A 6,259-nucleotide genomic window follows, 5' to 3' on the forward strand; every position below is an offset into this window, starting at 1 on the left:
GAGCCTGACCTCACATTTGCGAGGCTCGCATTTGCGAACAGGTCCTCGCAAATGCGAGATATGCAGACTTGATGCACCAACACTCTTTTAAGTTCAAAAATCACTCTGTGGCCTATCCGAAATTCACCCGAGCCCCTCGGGCTCCAAACCAAATATGCACACAAGTGTAATAACATCATAAGAACTTGCTCGCGTGATCAAAACACCCAAATAACACCTACAACTATGAATCGGATACCAAAACAAATAAAATTTCAAAGAAACTTAAGAAATTCAACCGGACGTCCGAATCATGTCAAATTAACTCCGTTTTGCACCAAAATTTGCAGATAATTCATAAATAATGAAAGGATCCTATACCAAATTTCAAAACTGTATTCCGAATCCGGTAGAAATAAAGTCAACCTACGGTCAAACATAGGAATTCTTTAAACCTTTAAACTTCTAGTTTTCAACAAATTACGTTAAATCAAGTTAGGGACTTCCGAATTCGATTCCGGGCATACGCACAAGTATCAAATCATGATACGGACCTATGGGGACCGTCAAAATATTGATCCGGGTATATTTACACAAAACGTTGACTGTAGTCAACTCAAATAGGTTTTTAAGGCTAAATTTTACTTTTTCATAGATTTTTCACATAAAATGTTTTTGGAAAAATATAAGAACTGCGCACGCAAATTGAAGAAGGCTAAACGGAGCTATTCGAGGTCTCGAAGCACAGAAATGAAAGGTAAAACTATAGATGACCTATCGGGTCATCACAACGTGTCACCAAAAAGTACACTTGATCTGAGTGCGGGAAATTCACAATTTCGCGAATACAACTTACATTGCTTTTTGTACAAGCGCCTGTAGCACGTGTTCGTCCCCTCAAACTCTCATTTCTAAATAATAGAAAAGAAATAATAACTACAATTGTATTTGTATGTATAAAATTAAAATTCTGAATTATTTGTATGAACGTACATGTGCATACACACGGAGCTAGCGTATAGAACTAGAAATAAAAAATACGAAGAGGTCTAATTTTGTTGGACTAAGACATTTTTCTCTCTTTACTTGATGGCTTTTTTGGCAAACATATCTGTCCATAACTGGAAATTATACCTCGATCCATTGAAGAAAGAAGTAGTTTACTTCATTGCTTTTTCTACACCAACAAAATAAATGCAGAATATTCTTTTTTCCCTAAAGTGTGAGCATAGTATTTCATTTGATTAGAAAATGTACAGTTATTAGCAATCATGAAGAACATTGGCAGAGATATATGCTGCACACGTTGTGTTGGGCAAAGATTGCATGACCTAACGAATCATATGCTACTCGGCCTTTGAATTTAGTTTTGATTAAAATTTTGGGGATATTATTTTTTGGACAAATTTTTGCAAAATGTCTTTACCGAGAATATTTACATTTGAGTTCTTTTTAGTTCTTAAAAGTTATTAATCTTTTCGAAAATAATTAAAAAAATTTGTTTTTATTTTGCAAAAAATTATAAATCAAACCCATACAAATATTTTATTTTACATATCTATTTATATATAAAAGGAGAAACAAATCCATGATGTTATGTCAAGTGTCACAATGAAATATCAACACGTATCATGTTTTAAGACAAAACTTCGATAAATTTGGATATTCAAAAAAAAATTAAACTAGAAACAAACTTACAAAAATTTAAAGAATTAACGTTCCACAGATATTTTTTAAAACTGAACACTAAAAAAATAATTACTCCAATTCCAGAAAATGGACTCCCGCATTTTTTTTATTAGTTTTTTTATTTAACTGCATATCGTAAAAGCAAAATTCGGCAACCGTACAATATAATCTAAGACACGTTTTGGAAATTCTTTTTGTGGAAGTTATCAGATTCAGTTTATTATAAAAACTTCAGCCCATCATTTTGTATCTATCCCGCTCCTTTCCTTCAATTCGCGAATGAAAGTTACAGAGTTGGGTTCACGATTAGAGTTAGGGTTTGACTTTAATGTTCATGCAGGGAATTATCGTTGGGTTCCAGCAAGTGAAAGGAGAAAAGTGAATCTACCATTATAGCTGCTTTCCCAAAATTCGATTCATATAGGGTAGTTGCCATGGTAGAACAAGCATTCAAAAGGTAAGATTTGAGATCAATAGATATATTGATCTCTGTTTTGTTTATTCTGAAAATTTTATTTTCATCAATTTTGGAGATCGTGGTTGCTAAAGTTTGTTTATTTTTATCTGTTACTTGCAAAGGCTGACGCAGAACAAACTTGATGTTTCGCCTTCACTGTGTGACCTAACCGAATAACATTTAAAATCTATTTTTTTCTTACAGGAATTGGTGCATCCCTTACTTCTTTCTCACTGGAAAAACTATAAATTTATAACTGCGATTGCGGCTGGTAATAAGATTTCCCACTCTGATTTGAAGTACTTTCACAGTTCAATTCTCTTGCTATTGTTGACTAACCAACTTCTTCTTCACACAACTTTTCATCTACAAAGGTCATAATACTCTCTCAGGTTTGTAAATATTCTGTTGGTAATATGTCACAAAATTTTTTTGGTTTCTTTCTTTAGATGCTAAATACTCGATGCATTTACAACTTAAGTGATCACCACCCTTTTTCCACATTTACTTCACATCCATGTGCAGGTTCGTAAATTAATCGATTATCTTATACAGTTCTTTTTTATATCATGTTGCTCCTGCATTTGAAGCTCATGTCATCCAAGATACAAAAGGCAAGAGGTAACTTTGTTTTCACTACTTTTGTATTTATGCCTTTCTTTCAAATATTTGATTGAATTGGATAATTGATGCAGTGGCACTACATTGGTGCTATTACTATGTTATACATATGTAGCATTATTATCCTTGTGGGGGAAAAAATACCAGTATAATTTGCTATAAAGGAAGATGCTTTTCACGATAACTTTCTTGCGGAGGACAGTACTATTTTAGATTTTTTGGGTGTAAAAGTAGGCCATATTTTTTCAGTATAAAAAAGTTGTCAATCACGTTAAATGTTAGATTGATAAAGAGTTGGGATAATTAAACGTAAAGTTTTTCAATTGTTCGAATTGAAGATTTTTACTAGCCACCTATTTTTCTAATACATGTAAATAGGCTAATAGCTATGGGCTATAGCGTCTCATTATAATTATATCTTCCTTAGAGTTTGTTCGTAGGATTCACGTTCAAAAAATTGTGGTAACTGTTCAGGTAAAAATAGTGACTATTATAGCTTTCTTCGTCCGATAATTAAGTTCTCTAATTTGGTTTTATAGTTAAGTTGTGAATATTGGTTCCTACTGAAAAGGTTGTTTATTGATCTACTTCGATTCCCGCCATCAATGTTAGCAACTGCTGCAATTTTTACTGCGCAATGCACTCTCGGTGTGTCTAAGGAGTAGAAGAAAACCTGCTTGGGTAGCTTTTGCCGTTGTTGGAGTATACAGACAAGATATAGTAAGCAAGATGACAAAACACTGTAAAGTTATGGCATGAAGAGAGCGGTAGTTGTCCATTTTGAAGGTTTGCAATAAATGAGTCCTCTTGGTAAGTTTTTTTTTTTTTTTTTGTATTGCGTATATAAGCTTGCACTTGGCTTTATCAATCATGCAATGTGAATGGACAGGGCCGGGAGCAGTCCTTGATGTTACAACAACAACAACAACAACAACTAGTATAATCCCACTAGTGGGGTATGGGGAGGGAAGTGTGTGCGTAGACTTTACCCCTACCCTGAGGCAAAGAGGCTGTTTCCGATAGACCCTCGGCTCCCTCCCTCCAAGAACTCCCCACCTTGTTCTTGGGGTGACTCGAACTCACAACCTCTTGGTTGGAAGTGGAGGGTGCTTCACACTAGAACAACCTGTCCTTGATGTTACAACTGAAAAGATTAAAAAATTCTCTGTTGAACCAAAGTATGTTCTGCAATTGATCTGAGATCAATACATATATTCTCTGTTTTATTTATTCTAAAAATTTTAGTTTCTAAATATTTGGACATTGTGATTGCTAAAGTTTGCTTCTTTTTTTATTTGTTACTTACAAAGCCTAACATAGAACAAATTTAAAAAGATGAACATTCTCAAGCACATCTCAATTGTTGTTGCATTTTGACTCTAAAAGAAGAAAATAAGAAAAATCATTAGGTTTCTCATCATAAAATACAATAACTAATATTCGTGTATCATTGCAGTTGATTTTGGTAAACCTTGCTGCACTTTACAAAACCTGCAAGGGAGAGCCGGAGTACAATATTGAGGTACTAAGGCGTGTGCTTTCAGGTGAAGAAAAGGGGCCAATTGCTAATACATTGGTAAGTCATTATATTTTCTTGGATCCTTTCAGGCTAAGTCACTATACTAGGATTATACCTATTTTTGTCTTATGCTATACCTGGAACTTGCCCGATTGTAGCACCCTGAAAAATTTCGAAGTGCTTAAACTCTATTAAGAAAATTGATGTGTGCTAATTATATTATTTTGTGAGCAAACGAGGACTATTAATATGATGCATATTAATTGGATATGATAATAGGTGTACGAGGCATATTATAAGTGATGTGGGGTCTAAGGATAGCCCTAAGTCCAAGTCAAGTTAGAAATTACATGATAAACTAAAGTTTTAAATGAGTACGCACAAGACCTAACTTTAAATGAGTATATATATATATATATATATATATATATATATATATATATATATTTAAGGAGTAATCTGGGGTACAACCTATCAAATGAAAGTTCTTCGAGTTTAGTTATTATAATGATTGTATCCGACTAACTTGAGTATATTTTAGTTAGTCTACCTTGTACTGTTTTCTAATTTGAACTTTTATTCCCAAAATTATTACTTACTCACCTCTTTGATGGCTCAAAACCTAGCAAATTTATATTCTCCTCCTTGTTTGGTTTACAAGTAAAATGTATACGTACTTAAATAAAGTGCTTGTTTTAAAGTAAAAAATTTATTCATAATCAATATTCATAAATTTATCATAGTCAATTAATAAAAAATTGAGAGATGAATATATATCAATTTAAGTGATTATCTATCAATATTCATAATGTATGTATGTATGTATGTATGTATGTATAAAATTGAATTTGAATTAAAGGAAGATTTTGAATTTATAGATAAAGTATTAGAATTAAAATAAAAAAGAAATTTATCTTTTGTTATCATGTTATCATACTTAATTCGGTTAATGATCATATACAATCATGTTAGAAACTTTTGTTATTTTTTCTAATTATTTAAATACTACTTCGCCTCTCGCAAAAAAAAAAAACGAAAAACTACTCCATATAACTTTAAAACTCCTTCACATCTAAAATCCTATAATTATAATTCTTTAAAATACTATAGCTAGATTTGAATAAAGTAAAATTCTTTTAAAATAAATATAATATATAGGGTACACGTCTATGTTTATCCAGATAACAAAAAAGAGTTTGAAAATCGAATAAAAGTCTGTATAATGAAGTAAACCTACATGATGTAGAAAGAAACATTACAAAAATCAGTCAACATTCAAAAAGAGTTGTTTTTTCTTTTCTTTTTGAAGAATGTTTGTTTGAAGAGGCAATTTGTATAAATGAACATCAAACAAATAACAAAATTTTGGCTATACAATTGCTATTATTAATTTCAATTTAACACTTTCTAGGAATTGATGGGTATAAGTTAAAACCTTTTCATTTAGCTGCAGTCAAACCAAAATTGCAAGGGTATAATATTTTTTTCGTTGATGAATATTAGTTTTGAATCATTAGATTATGTGAAAGATTTTTTTTTTTTGAATTTCAACAAGAGGGATATTGATTTCTAATTGATAATTTCTATATCAATTTTCTATACTTTGAGTTCGAGTTCGAAACAATCACTCACTCACTTATCAAAGCCTAAAGGCTATCTTGCTTCGAGTTCAAACGTTCACTCGACTACTAAACCTGTGGGCTAATTTTATTTTTCGAGTTCGGACAAGCGCTCACTCGACCACTAAGCCCGTGGGCTGCTTTTATTTCGAGCTCGAGCGAACACTCACTCGGCCATAAAGGCTACGAAGGCTGAATTCGATGAAATCACCTAAATCCTCATAAAAACATCTGCAAGGCATAAATGAAATCTTCACGAAGCAAGGCAGTAAAAGAAAAGGATATTTGTATAGATATACAAGGGTGGTTTACATAAATGAATGCAACATAGAAGAAGATAAGGGCTAAGCTTGTGGGTTATCATCGAGAGCGGTC

The 6,259-nt window shown here is 32.3% G+C and overlaps 1 long non-coding RNA gene across 1 annotated transcript; it reads left to right on the plus strand.

Annotated features, from left to right (window-relative positions):
- Positions 1–1,935: 1,935 nt before the first annotated feature.
- Positions 1,936–4,317, plus strand: LOC138900661 (uncharacterized). The gene is made up of 3 exons (XR_011411781.1): positions 1,936–2,125; positions 2,330–2,746; positions 4,203–4,317. It is a non-coding gene; the product is annotated as an uncharacterized lncRNA (long non-coding RNA).
- Positions 4,318–6,259: the final 1,942 nt, after the last annotated feature.

Source organism: Nicotiana tomentosiformis, chromosome 10 (genome assembly GCF_000390325.3).
Source record: "Nicotiana tomentosiformis chromosome 10, ASM39032v3, whole genome shotgun sequence".
NCBI classification, from domain to species: domain Eukaryota; kingdom Viridiplantae; phylum Streptophyta; class Magnoliopsida; order Solanales; family Solanaceae; genus Nicotiana; species Nicotiana tomentosiformis.